Consider the following 16,043-nt stretch of genomic DNA (forward strand, 5'->3'; position numbering starts at 1 on the left):
ACTGAATATACTGATAGCTATTGGGAACCCAGAATTCCATTTAAAGCAGAGGCTTTTGCAATTCAAGTAGAGAGAAATTTGAGTTCTAAAGCACCAAAAACAAACCGGTAGGGCAAAATTGGATCTCAAAGCCTGGACTGGTATGTTTATTTCCCTGGGTGATTTTAAAACCACCTACATTAAAACAGCTTGGGAAATTGGATAAAAAATTAAGAATTCTGCATTCAAATCCAGAATAGACTCTCAGGTGAGTGGATATTCTTGTGCATGCCAAGTTCTGAGAACCACTGACTTGGAGAATAGTTTTTGAGTTCATTTAATTGTTTTTTGTTGTTTTGGTTTGGTTTTGGTGGGTTTTTTTTGTTTATAGAACCTGAACATTTGAGACATCTGCCTTCTGAATATAATAATATTAAAGAAGCCATGGATGTTTAAAATGAGACTCATGTTCAGGAGTATTTAAATTACAGCAGATACATTTGTTAAAATGATTGGATTCAGTGCCCAAACTAAGATTCACGATGTCAAGAACTGTGAAAGGGCTAAGATTTTACCCTACTTGTAAGCTAACAACTTAGCCTGCCACAGTTTGAGGGACGCTGATAGAAGGCAAGAGACCACTGAGTCGGAAACCTGGAAATGGGGATATTATTCTGGATTATCCAAATCGGCCTGATCTAATCACATGAATCCTTAAAAGTGGAGAAGCTTTCCTGGCTGGGGTCAGAAAAAGAGATGTGTGGACAGAAGCAGGGTTGGAAATATACTATCTTGCTAGCTCTGAAGATGGAGGAAGGAGGGCGTGAGTCTAGAAGTATGGCATCCTCTTGAAGGTGATAAAGGCAAGGAAGTGGATTCTCCCCTAGAGCCTCCAAAATGAACAAAGTTCTACTGACCCCTCATTTTTAGCCCAGTGCGACCTGTGTTGTACTTCTGACCTACAGAACTGTAAGACAGTACATGTTTGTTGTTTTAAGCCACTAAATTTGTGGTAATTTGTTTCAGCAGCAATAGAAAACTAATAGAAGCAGTAACAAAGTATCAGCAATTTTGTGCCAGCTCCCTGAGTCCCAGTTCCCACAGGGTGGTGCACAGAAGGCCAGTGACACCTGCACATGCAGTGGGTTCCTTAGGAGAGGAATCCTAAGTTTAGGGAACCTGAGTCGTTTCTAATGGTAAGCAAGCACAATTGTCCTTTGCTTCAGGGGGAGACACTTGTTCATGGTTGTTTGCTATAACATCCTTGAAAAGAGAGTCCTAAACAAAGGACAGAGGGTGACTCACTTGGAAGATGTGCAGAAACATGAGAAACCCATGGAGAATTGTCTCTCAATACGAGCTACCATCCGAATGTACTATGTAAGAGTTCCTGCAAGATGGTACCGAGCTTCATATTTCAACACTAACTGGGATTTTTAGTAAAGCAATAGGCAACGAAAGTGATAAAAGTTGATACAGCTGTGTAATAAATAAATAGATAGATAGATAAATAATGAGTATGGAGATAAGATCCCTTATTGTAAGACCAAAATTACTACAAACATATGGTGAGTTTGTTCACTAATAGGTTGCAGAGCTTTACATTTATAATGTTTAACAGACATACACACACAAATATGCCTTTACTATGGGAATTGCTACAGGTAAAGTATTTTTATTAATGCAAGTCTGGAATTTTTGGGACTGTAAAAGCACTTTTCCACTTGAAACAGTGCTTTTTATTATGGAATTCTTTAATGTGAGGTTTCTTAGAGCTATCATTATTATATAGCAAAAGCAGATTTGGCTTCTTTAGATAATAATATTTCTTTTTCTATAAAACTTAGAAAATAGATTTTTATTGGAATCCTGGTTAAATTGGCCAAAGTTGCAAAGGGATGAGTATGAATTGTATTTTCCAGTAAAAGCAGCAGAATGTAACATAGGGTATGATAAACTTTTTGTCTTTCTCGAATAGGCTAAATTAACTCTAATTTTTCATTTAGAAGAACTTCTTTACATCATCTAGCTATTATTAAAAGACATAGTATCTATAAATGAAAAGATATTTTCAACAGCAGTAGAAAATATACTGGGTCGTAGAATTTGACTCAAACATTATAGTCACCATGGTAACCATTCTAGTCCTTAAGTAAGAAGGCCCTCCATTCTGCCTAGCTAAGCCAATGTTTGTGAAATCCCTTCTGTCACCTTCTGCCAAAATACACCCCCTTTGCTAGGTGTCCTTTTGGGGATGCCCCAGAAAGCTCTAGATCCACTCAGCATTTAGGGGAAACCATCCAAGTTTGCCATTCAGTCTCTCTGAAGACTGAAATCATACTCAAGAGAGGAGTCTAAAAACTGACCCTTGATTCCTTTAGAAGAGAGAAAAAGGGTTCTGCTTTTGAAATTCTAGTTCAGATATCTACCCCACCCATGTTAAGTTGTTAATAGTTAAGAGTGTTTTCTCTTAATGTCAAACCCATCCCTCTCTACTCAGGCTGGGATACTGCAAACCCCATTTTACATGTACAGCTTCTCCATGACAGGATTTGCCAGTAAGGAGTGGTAGAGAGAGACCACATGGTTCAAGGCAGAAGGGCAGAAGAAGAGTGGAGGAAGAAGCGATGATTCCATGGGGATCCATCATCAAGCCTCTACATTTTAACATTCAACCTCTTTCCTTTATTCCCTAGCTCTAAGGATAATAGCTACTTTCAGCAGTTACTACCTCTCTAATATCTTAGGGTCCTCTTTTTGCCTGTTTAGTTCTGCACTTTTTGAAAATTTACAGTCCTAATTTTCATTTTCCTGTTAAATAATTGTTAGGCTTTCATGGTCTGATTGTACCCTGACTGATAATGCTCTATCCTTAGTATAAAACATTCTAGAGTTAACTCTAGGTAGGAACACATAAAATCTGGGGGGAAATGCATTCCAAATCACATGGCCCTAGCACAGAGTGTCTGACGTTTGATGCAAAGAATCCCATATTCAATAAGCATGAACTGGACACCAGCTGTTTCTCAGGCACAAAGTTTAATGAGAGATGAAACTTGTTCTCATTCACATCTAGGATGGTGATGAAGGCAACATTAGAAAGACAGAAAATACAGTATGTTAAATCACTGAAAGAAGCAGAAAGAGCCATGATAGCAATTCAAGAAGCACCTAACACGATAGGAAGTGCCACTGAAGATTTTGTATAGAAGTTGATTTTGGAAGTAATCAGGTAAAATTGGAGTAAAAGCAATTTCAGGAAGAGAGAACCCAGTGTGCCCAGGTCAGGAGGTTTGCAAAAGTGTGAACACTGAGGAAATGGCAAATCATTCTGCTTAGGCTGGGAGGGGTGAAGCCTGACTAAAAATGAGGCTGGGAACATGAACAGGGACCAGATCTTGAAGACATTCTGCCTTGCTTAGAAGTTTAGCTTCTAAACCAACAGAAAAGTAGAGCTATTGAGTCTTTGAAGAAAACTGGGGCTCCATCATACTCGTATGTTTTCAAGGAAACGTTTTAAAGAAGTGCAACGTATAGTATATATAGAAAAATGTACAACAAATAAGTGGAAAGCTTAAGTTGTCAGAAACTGAACATACAAGCATAACCAGCTCCAAGATGGAAAAATCAAACAATCCAGCACATCCAGAAGACCTCGCCTGCCCCGACCCAGTTACTGTGGCCCCAAAATTGACATCTCAACTTCTACAACCATGCATTAGCTTGGCCTGTTTTAGAATTTTATATAAGTTGAATGAAGCAGTATGGAACTGGCTTCTTTGATTGGCTCAACATTGTGAGACTCATCCATGCTTTTATATAGATTTGTTCATTCTCATAACTGTGTAGTATTCCATTATATGACTATCCTACCATTTATATACATTTTATTGCTGATGGACATTTGGGTTGTTTCTAGTTTTAAGTTATTACAAATAGTGCTGCTATGGAAACTCTTGTTCATGTCTTTTTGGCGAACTCATGAATATATTTCCACTGGGTACATACCAAAGAAGTGGAATTAGCTTTAGTAGATGCTGCCAAAGTAGCTGTACCAATTCACACTCCCACCAGCAGTGTATGAGAGCTCTATGTACTCTACCTTCTTGCCAACATTGTTATTGCCATTCTTTTGCATTTTATTTTTTATTTTTTTATTGACTTTGTAATAATATTACATTAAAAAAAAATATATATATGTGAGGTCCCATTCAACCCCACCCCCCCACGCCCCCTCTCCCCCCCCAACAACACTCGTTCCCATCATCATGACACATCCATTGGATTTGGTAAGTACATCTTTGGGCACCTCTGCACCTCATAGACAATGGTCCACATCATGGCCCATACTCTCCTCCATTCCATCCAGTGGGCCCTGTGAGGATTTACAATGTCCGGTGATTACCTCTGAGGCACCATCCAGGGCAGCTCCATGTCCCAAAGACGCCTCCACCTCTCATCTCTTCCTGCCTTTCCCCATACCCATCGTCCACCATGTCCACTTTTCCCAATCCAATGCCACCTCTTCTATGTGGACATTGGATTGGTTGTGTCCATTGCAACTCTATGTCAAGAGGAGGCTCAGATTCCACATGGATGCTGGATGCAGTCCTCCCATTTTCAGTTGTAATCACTCTAGGCTCCATGGTGTGGTGATTGTCCTTCTTCAACTCCATCTTAGCTGAGTGTGGTAAGTCCAATAAATCAGATTGTAGGTGCTGGAGTCTGTTGAGGCTCAGGACCTGGCTATCACATTGTCAGTCCAGAGATTCAAATCCCCTAAATATATCTTAAACCCCAACATTAACTGCACCTCCAGCACATTAGCATGAAAGTCTTATGAAGGATCCCATCTGAGTCCAGATTCATCACACATAAACACCATTTCCAAAGAGGGGCCATCTGCCCTGGTAGTTAACCCCATCGGCCATGACCATAACTCTCATGGGTCTCTTTAGTCTTCAAAGGAACCAATATCTGGGGGTTGTATCTGCTTTATCTGTCTCTCTGACTCTGCTCAGTTGTGCATGAGGGCAATCCTTCTGCCAGCCTCCAGACTCTTTTTTAGAAACTCGTAGCCATATAAACTCATTTCTCCTTTCCATTTCCCCCTTACTTTAGGTCAAACAGCATTTTAAAGTCATGTTATTTTATGTAGACATGGATATTCTGCTGATCCGCATTGAACCTTCCATATAAGGTCCTTTTCCAGTTGCATCATCAGTTGGTATTTGATAGTGGTCCCTCGTTGCCAGGGAGGCTCATCCCCGGGTGTCATGTCCCACGCTGGAGGGAAGGCATTGCATTTACATGCTGAGTTTGGCTTCGAGACTGGCCACATTTGAGTAACATGAAGGCTGACAGGAGGAAATTCCCAGGCACAATGTTGCTCTAGGCCTTGTTCTTATTTTAGGTTTATCAGCTCACAAGCATAGTCATTAGCATCAGGGGCTCACTGTTGAACCCTCACTCCCTCCCGGTCCCCGCCGCTGTACCTGGGAGACTGTCGCTGCTCCCCTAGGGACCACGACAGAGCACCACTGGCCAGGAACCCAGTACCCCCCCTGCTGTGGTTTTTAACTGTTGCCACTATGAGTATATCCAATCATTACCATGCACCCTGGACATATGTTCTGTACAGCTCCCTATCAGCCATATATCACCTGTCATTGGTATCCCATACCAGTATCCCTCCATTGCCATTGTTGAAACACTCTGTGATCCAGAACTCCCCGAAATTTGAAGCCCAATATAATGTCATGGTCCCTTACTAGGGAATGGCATATAGCGATGGGTTTAAAGGATAGATAAAGAACTTGGATAAAGTTAGATAAAGAACTTAGATAAAGAATGTTGATTTGAAAAAATTCCACATCCTATCCTTTTTTTTTTTTTTTCCCCCCTAATTATTCAGCATTTCTTCACAGGAGTCCTAGACCACAGCAATGCATATATATAATATACAGCACTCCCACACATCCACCAGAAAACCTTTTCCCTTCCACAGTGATACTCTTACGCCCTATTCATATCATATTTACTTAAGGTGATGTACAGAGTCTGAGATATTAGCTTTCTAACAAGGTAACATCTGTGCTTACATTATGGTGCATACTTTAGGATACACAGTTCTTTACATTTTTAGTTATCCTATGTTTTACATTATGGTTTACATTATCAGTCTGTCATCTCCTTTATGTTATGGTGTAATATTACATGTTTTATATCCATCCTTGTGTACTCTCAAGAAACTCCTCTCTTGCCCCCCATTTACTTTGGTTCCACACATTTAACGTCCATTTTCCCTTCCACCTTGGTGCCCACAGTGACAGCCAACCTCCGTTTCCTGAGGAGCCACTTCCAGAGATAGATGGAATAGTGTTCAGGGCCTAACTTGCTCATCTGCCCCAATGCCCTGGGAGCCACCCTTTCTCTCGAGGGATACAGTTCCCTCTATTTGATGGCATTAGTCCTCCCCAGGATGTGGGTCCACCCCCACTCTCACTACTTGGGATTCCACCCCATGGTGTCACCCACTCTGGCAGAATGAGCATTTAGACATTCCCCAGGAGCCCGTCCTGCATCAGACCCTCCCCTCCGAGCATTCTAAACAGGTAACCCTCTTTATTGTATTTTGATATGATTTTCTCGGCATTTTACTCTCCACCACCTCCTGACCCTCTCCTGTGTTCGTATGCTACCCTTCCCTCCCCCCACTTTTGAGCAACGTTACCCATCCGTCCCTCCCCAGCCACCCTCAAACCCGTAAAGCCCCAACCAAAGGCAACCCCTTGCCCCCCTTTTTTCTCTTCTTTGTGTTCATACTTACCACCATCTCGTCTTAAATTCCACCCCTGCAGACATCGGCTCATATCCTTCCTCCACCCTCCGATTTCCTGTAAGCCTATCGTTCAGTCTCTTGCTATCTAGGGCAGCTTGTTTATTTCATATCATTGAGGTCATGTAGTATTTGTCCTTCAATGTCTGGGTTGCTTCACTCAACATAAGGTTCTCAAGATTCATCCATGTTATCACATGTGTTTTTAGTGTGTTTGTTCTTACAGCTGAGTAGTATTCCATTGTGTGTATATACCACATTTTATTGATCCACTCATCTGTTGATGGGCATTTGGGTTGATTCCAACTTTTGGCAATAGTGAACAATGCTGCTATGAACATTGGTGTACATATATTAGTTTGTGTCCTTGTTTTCAGTTCTGCTGGGTATATACCCAGCAGTGGTATTGCTGGGTCATATGGCAAATCTATGGCTAGTTTTTTGAGAAACCGCCATACTGTCCTCCAGAATGGTTGGATCCTTCTGCATTCCCACCAGCAGTGGATGAGTGTTCCCCTTCCTTCACATCCTCTCCAGCACTTGTATTCTTCTGTTTTTTTCATAGCTGCCAATCTTATGGGTGTAAGATGGTATCTCATTGTAGTTTTGATTTGCATTTCCCTGATAGCTAGAGATTTGGAACATTTTTTCATGTGCTTTCTTGCCATTTGTATTTCTTCTTCGGAGAAGTGTCTGTTTAAGTCTTTTTCCCATTTTTTAAATGGGTTGTTTATCTTTTTATTTTCAAGATATAGGAGTTCTTTATATATGCAAGTTATAAGTTTCTTATCAGATATATGATTGCCAAATATTTTCTCCCACTGTGTGGGCTCCCTTTTTACTTTCTTGACAAACTCCTTTGAGGTGCAGAAGGCTTTAATTTTGAGGAAGTCCCATTTATTTATTAGTTCTTTTGCTGCTCGTGCTTTTGGTGAGATATTCATAAATCCATTTCCTATTACAAGGTCCTGTAGATGTTTCCCTACACTGCTTTCTAAGGTTTTTATGGTCTTGGCTCTTATATTTAGGTCTTTGATCCATCTTGAGTTGATCTTTATATAAGGTGTGAGATGGTAATCCTCTTTCATTCTTCTACATATGGCTATCCAGTTCTCCAGACACCATTTGTTGAATAGGCCACTCTCTCCCAATTGAGAGGGTTTGGTGGCTTTATCGAATATTATGTGGCTGTATATGTGAGGTTCTATATCAGAGCTTTCAATTCGATTCCATTGGTCTATGTGTCTCTCCTTATGCCAATACCATGCTGTTTTCACCACCGTAGCTTTATAGTATGTTTTGAAGTCAGGTAGTGTGATTCCTCCAATTTCGTTTTTCTTTTTCAGTATGTCTTTGGCTATTCGGGGTCTCTTTCCTTTCCAAATAAATTTCATAGTTAGTTTTTCTAGTTCCTTAAAGAAGGCTGCGTTGATTTTTATTGGGATTGCATTGAATGTGTAGATCAGTTTTGGTAGGATAGACATCTTAATAATGTTCAGTCTTCCTATCCATGAACAAGGAATAGTCTTCCATTTATTTAGGTCTTCTTTGATTTCCTTGAACAATCTTGTATAGTTCTCGTTGTATAAGTTCTTTACCTCTTTAGTTAAATTTATTCCTAAGTATTTGATTTTTTTATTTACTATTGTGAATGGTATTTGTTTCTTGATTTCCTCCTGATCTTGCTCATTATTGGTGTACAGAAATGCTACTGATTTTTGCGCATTGATCTTATACCCTGCAACTTTACTAAACTCATTTATGAGTTCTAGAATCTTCGTTGTAGATCTCTCAGGGTTTTCTATGTATAGGATCATGTCATCTGCAAATAATGACATTTTGACTTCTTCCTTTCCAATTTGAATGCCTTTTATTTCTGGTTCTTGCCTCAGTGCTCGTGCAAGTACTTCTAAGACAATGTTAAATAGGAGCGGAGACAGTGGGCATCCTTGTCTTGTTCCTGAGTTTAGAGGGAAGGAGTCTAGGATTTCTCCATTGTAAACAATATTGGCTTTAGGTTTTTCATATATACTCTTTATCATGTTCAAAAAATTTCCTTGTATTCCAATCTTTTGGAGTGTTTTTATCAAGAAAGGGTGCTGTATTTTGTCAAATGCTTTTTCTGCATCGATAGATATAATCATGTGATTTTTTTCCTTCAATCTGTTTATATGGTGTATTACGTTGATTGATTTTCTTATGTTGAACCATCCTTGCATACCTGGGATGAATCCCACTTGGTCGTGGTGTATAATACGTTTAATGTGTTGTTGAATACGATTAGCAAGTATTTTGTTAAGTATTTTTGCGTCTAGGTTCATTAGAGAAATTGGTCTGTAATTTTCCTTTCTTGTGATGTCTTTGTTTGGCTTTGGTACTAGGGTAATGTTGGCATCATAGAAGGAGTTGGGTAATGTTCTTTCTGTTTCGATGTTTTGGAATAGTTTCAGCAGGATTGGTGTCAGTTCTTTCCGGAATGTTTTGTAGAATTCACCTGTGAAGCCATCTGGCCCTGGGCTCTTCTTAGTTGGGAGATTTTTGATAACTGATTCTATCTCTCTGCTTGTGATTGGTTTGTTAAGATCATCAATTTCTTCTTTCGTCAATATGGGCTGCTTATGTGTTTCTAGGAATTTGTCCATTTCCTCTAGATTGTCATTTTTGTTGGAATATAGTTTTTCAAAATATCCTCTTATGATAGTCTTTATTTCTGTGGGGTCAGTGGTGATATCGCCTTTCTCATTTCTTATTTTGTGTATTTGCATCTTCTCTCTTTTTTTCTTTGTTAGTGTTGCTAAAGGTTTGTCAATTTTGTTAATCTTCTCAAAAAACCAGCTCTTGGTCTTGTTTATCTGTTCAAGTGCTTTCTTATTTTCTATTTCATTTAGTTCTGCTCTTATCTTTGTTATTTCCTTCCTTCTTCTTCCTGTTGGGTTACTTTGTTGTTGTTTTTCTAATTCCTTCAAATGTGCAGTTAGTTCTTCAATTTTTGCTCTTTCTTCTTTTTTGATATGTGAATTTATGGCTATAAACTTCCCTCTCAGTACTGCTTTTGCTGCATCCCATAAATTTTGGTATGTTGTGTTATCATTATCATTTGCTTCAAGGTAGTCATTGATTTCTTTTGAGATTTCCTCTTTGACCCACTGTTTTTCTAAGAGTGTGCTGTTTAATTTCCAAATCGTGGTGTGAAATCTGGGCTTCTGTCCCTTGCAAATCTCCAGCTTGACTCCACTGTGGTCAGAGATAATGTTTTGTATGATTTCAATCTTTCTGAATTCGTTCAGCCTTTCTTTGTGGCCTAGCATATGATCTATCTTGGAGAATGATCCATGTGCGCTTGAGAAAAATGTATATCCTGCTGTGTTTGGGTGTAGCAATCTATATATGTCTATTAGATCGAGCTCCTCTAATATACTATTCAGATGTTTTGTTTCTTTGGTGATTCTCTTTTGAGATGTTCTGTCCAGAGTTGATAGTGGTGTATTAAAATCCCCCACTATAATTGTAGATGTATCTATTCTTTCACTTAGTTTTTCCAGTGTTTGCCTGACGTATTTAGAGGCACCCTTGTTAGGGGCATAGATATTTATGATTGTTCGATCTTCTTGACAGATTTTCCCTTTCACTAAAATGTAGTATCCTTCTTTGTCTCTCACAATTGTTTCACATTTAAAGTCTATTTTGTCTGATATTAATATAGCTACTCCTGCCTTTTTTTGGTTATTGTTAGCTTGTATGATTGTTTTCCAGCCATTCACTTTCAATCTCCATGCGTCTCTGGGTCTAAGATGTGTCTCTTGTAGACAGCATATGGATGGGTCATATTTCCTTATCCAATGTCCCAGTCTGAATCTTTTGATAGGTGAGTTTAATCCGTTGACATTCAGTGTTATTTCTTTTGCATTTTAGCCATTTGGGTGGGTATGTAGTTGAATCTTATTATGGCTTTAATATGCATTTCCCAAATAAATAAGGTTGAGCATGTTTTCGTATTGTTGGCTATTTGAATATTTGAATATCCTCCTTTATGAAGCGACCATTCAAAATTTTTTCTCATTTTTTAAACTACGTGGTCTGCTTTTTTCTTACTGGTTTGGAGAGTTCTTTATATATTTGGGGTGTGTGTTGCTTGTGGGATATATTAATGCAAATATGTTCTCTCAATATATTATAAGTATTTTTGTTCCCTTAAAGGTATCTTTTGATGAAAAGAAGTTCTTAACTTTAATGTGGTTGACTCATCATTAGTTTCATTTTAGTTACCATTGTTTCCTGTTTAAGAAACATGTGCCTATCCTAAATTATATAGATATGTTTCTATATTTTTTCCACTTCAGTTTACAGTTCTCTTTCACATTTAGATCTAAAATCCATCTGGAAATGACTTATGTCAATGGTGTATTATGGGGATCAAATTATTTTCTTCCATATTGATAATTAGTTGTTCCAGATAATTTTATTGAAAATTTAACATCCTCTTGCCACTGCACTGCAATATCACCTTTGTTATAAAATAAATCTCTGCATTAGTGCAGATCTGTTTGAGGAGTCTTCGTTCTGTTCCATAAGTCTGTTTGTATAAACTTGCACAAATAGCATACTGACTCAATAATCCTAGCTTTTTAATGAGTTTAATATCTGGTATTATACATCCTCTTCAAGAATATTTTGGCTAATCTTAGACTTTTGCATTTCCATATTAATTTTAGAATCAGCTTGTGAATTTCTACAGAAAAATCTGCTGGAATTTTTATTAAGGTAAAATTGAACCTACAGATCAATTTGGGAGAAACTGTCATCTTTACGGTATTGAGTCTTCCAATATCTGAGCAAGGGTATTCTTCAATTTATTTATGCTATCTCTAATTTAACTCAATATTTTATAGTTCTGTGTGAGGATGTTTTACATGTTTTAAAGCTTTATTCCTATTTATTTTGTTTTTGATGATATTGTAAATATTAATTTTATTTATTTCCATTTGCATCCAAAAATAAAATTGATTTTTGTATATTAACTGCTAATGCAGCAACAATACTAAGTTTTTTATTAATTCTATTTATAATGTTTCTGGATTTTGCATATATACAATGTTGTTATCTGTGACTAATGTCAGTTTTATTTCTCCCGTCCAATTCATCCATCTTTAATGTCCCTTTTGTTTTCCCTTCTTCTATTGTGTTTGCTAGATCTCCATCATAATGTTGAATAGAAGTGGTTACATTGAACATTATTCTCTTATTCCTAATCACAGCATAAAATGTATCAAAATATGTTTTGTTTTGTTTTGCTTTTGCTTTTGTTACTGTTGATAAGTTACAGTTTATGATATTAAGAAAACTCAAAAAAAGTGTTAAGAGTTCTCATCAGGAATGGGTGTTCAGTTTAATCTAATACTTTTTTCAAAAATATATTTTGAATGATTGTTTTTCTACTCTATTCTGTCAATTTGATGACTTGCATTGTTTTTATATATATTTTTATTAGCAAGCTTGTGAGCTTACAAAACAATTATGCATAATGTGCAAAATTCCCATACAACACCCCTCCACCAACACCTTACATTGTTGTGGAACATTTATTTTAGATTATGAAAGAACATCAACAGACTATTACCACCATGGAATAGAGTGTACATTTGGTATATTTTTTCCAAACCGCCCCCCCCCCGTTATTAACACCAGTGTTGATTTTGATAATACACCCATGCATTCCAAAATGGTACAAATCCAATTTGTTGTGATGAAGTATCCCTTTTTTATATATTGCTAATAAGTTCTATTTGCTAACATTTACTTTAGGATTTCTGAATCCAATTTCTTTATTTTTCAATTATCTGGAAGAATTTGTGTTGTAATTTTTACATTAAATATCTGGAAGAATTCAGCAATGAAGTGATCTATTTAAGAATTCATTGTAGAAAAGTGTTTTGAAAGTACTTTGTATTCTCAATTTGGCAACTATGATAGGGAGGGTCACTGGTGCAGGGTGTAGGTGATGGGAGGATGTGTGGGGAAGGGTGCAACTGGGGCATGCCTCTATGGAATATGAATGTGTTCAAGTTGTCAAAGAGTATTATCACAGTGGGTGGAAACCCACACAATAACCAACAAAATATTAAATTCCTATACTAGGGAGTACTGCTATGTTCTCAGGTAGAGTGGCAAGAATCTCTAGGGTACATAGACAGTGCCTAATAAAAGAAAACAGAAAAATATGCCAAGTCCTTGATATGAATGCTTGTATTTATGAATCTTATCACTGTAAAATTGAAACTTAGCCTAATAATAACTAATGCCTAAGAGTTATCTCCTGAAAACCTGCTTGTTACTCAAATGTGGCCTCTCGCTATGCTAAACTCAGCAAATAAATACACTAACTTCCCCCTGGCATAGGGCATGACTCTTGGGGATGAACTTCTCTGGTGCCAAGGGATTAATACCAAGCACCAACCAGCAAAAAGGGGGAAACATTAAATATGAGTTTTTATGGCTAAGAGATTTCAAGGTGAGTTGGGAGGTCATTCCAGAGGTTATATTTATGCATGTCTCAGGCAGATCTCAAGAACTGCCACAGTAAACAAAACCTCAAACAGGGGTGCTCCTGAGGGCTCTAGAGACATCTAGACACTCTAGGCAGGGCAGACAATCTCAGGAATTTGGTCTTACCTTGGAATATATGCTCCCCAGTGCAACAGAGTTAGACTCATTTATAATTTCCCTATTCATGGCTCTTCTGCCCCTTTTATTTGAACCTATAACCAGCATTTTATCCATTAAATATACATCCAAGAGAACTTAAATCTTTGGCCTAGTCATATGCTAGGTGAGCCCTGAATCTTACAGAGTTGCAGCCAACACCTACTTTCCAGTTCATTGGACTTGTCCAGGACAACTAACAAAATGATAATGATGGACAATCCCCATCCCAAAATACAAAGAGTATCTACAACTGCAAGTAAAACAGGTCCTTCCATCTGACCCATAAGATCTAACCTCCCTGTCAATCTGAAACAGAGCTGGCATCGCCATCCCCAAATCCACAAGATTGAGGAATGAACACACAGAAGGGGGGGAATGCAAACATGGACCAAAGAAGACTTATTATTATTGTAATAACAGAAGAACTTGTAATATTCTCCTTGGTATGTTCATTTCCTACATTATTAATATCTTCTCTTATCACTATTATTTCATACCTTCAAAATTCTTTGGATTAATTTGCTGGTCTTTACATTATCTTCTTGAAATGAGCACTTAATTGATTTTCAGTTATTCTTCTTTTCTAATATTTATTTTAAGTGATAAATTTATCTCTAAGAAAATTAACATTCATCATATACCTTTTAGTATTTCATAGTTTAATTTCCATATTGCCCAAAAAATAAATATATATATTTTAGGAGGTATGAGGGATTGCACCTAGGACCTCATACCTTGAAAGGCAAGCACTCAACCATTGAGCTACATATGCTGCCCTGCCCAAAATATTTTAATATACTTTTATCTCTACTGTCCAAAAGATTTTAATATACATTTAAAATTTCTTCCTTTACTCATAAATATTTTAAATAACTACATTGCTTAATTTTCAGACATTTGAGGAATCATTTCATTTTTTCATAACATTTCTAATGTTATCTTACTATTGACAGAGCTTAATTTCACAGTGGTCAGAAAATATACTCTGAATTATTTAACCTCTGAATTTGACATTTGCTACATGATTTAGCATTTAGTCAAATGTAATAAATGTTCAATATGAACCTAAAATTGTGAATTTTGTCAGTTTTAGCTTTAATGTATTATATATATACATTAGGTTGAGTGTGTTATTGCATTGTTTAGATTTTATATCCTTACTCATATTTTGACTATTTGTTCTATCAGTTATTAAAAGATTTTCATTAATGTAGCCTAGTATGATTTTGGATTTTTTTGTGTTAGTTAAACGTTCTTTTACTAGTGTTTCACTGGTATGTAGAAATTACAATTTCCCTGTTTCTTTTTCTTTTTCTTTAATGTTAATAGAAATTAGGGTTTGTTTGTTTGTTTACCAAGTCCAAGACAGTTCTAGGACCTTAGAAGATTTAATTCCACTTGAACTTTTTACATAATCTATTTATTATAGTTCTCATACAATTTATTCTACAGATATATTTAAACCTAGCACTTTATCATTATTGTTTTGTAGTTAATATCTGTTTCATTTTCTCAAATATTCATCCTTCCCTTTGCATTTCATTATGTTCTATATTTCTATGATTTATCTAGGATCATTTTCCTTCTGTCTAAAGAATTCCTTTAAATATTTTTAAAGTAGGTGCTTACTGGTGATGGATTATCTATTTTTCATTGTTTGGCATTTCTTTAGGGATATTTTTACTGAATGTAAACTTACAAGTTGAAATTTTGTTTCACAATTTTAAAGATGTCATGACATTGTTTTCCATTTTTTTCATTTTTGTTTCAAAGTCAGCTATCAGTTTCATTGTGGGTCCACTGAATATAATGTACATAATTTTTCTCTTACTTTTAGGGCTTTCCCTTTCTCTAAAAACAATAATTTATTAATTTAATTTTGTTTTGCCTGACTTTTGCATTTTTAAAATATGCTGTATTCCTGGGATAAACCCCACATAAGATATTTATCCTTTTATACATACTTTATTAAATGTTTTGTACTTATATTCTGGAAAGATATTGGTCTGTGATTGTTTTCTGTTTTAATGCCTCCATCTGAAGTTTTGGTATCAGGGTAATATTGGCATCATAAAATGAGCTGGGGAATGCACCTTCTTCCTCTATTTTCTGAAAGATTTTACCTAAGACTATTATCATTTTTCCTTAATATTTTATAGAACTCACTAGGAAAGCCATCTGAGTCAGAAGCTTTTATTATGGAAAGGATTTTAATTATGAGCTCCATTTATTTCATAAAAACATAGATACTCAGTTTCCATTTCTTCTTTAGTTGGCTTAGGTAAATTGGGTTTTCAAATTTGTCTAATTTATCTAACTTGTTGAATATGTTGACATTAATATGTTCATAACATTTCTATATATTTTTTTGCTTTCTGTACATCTTTCTTAATATATCCTTTATCATTTCTGATATTGAAAAATTTTTGTGTTCTCCCTTTCTTTTATTGTGATCACTCTAGCTAAGGTTTTATCAACCTATTAATCTTTTGAAAGAATCAACACTTGGCTTTGATGACTTTTT

Source organism: Dasypus novemcinctus, chromosome X (genome assembly GCF_030445035.2).
Source record: "Dasypus novemcinctus isolate mDasNov1 chromosome X, mDasNov1.1.hap2, whole genome shotgun sequence".
Classification (NCBI taxonomy): domain Eukaryota; kingdom Metazoa; phylum Chordata; class Mammalia; order Cingulata; family Dasypodidae; genus Dasypus; species Dasypus novemcinctus.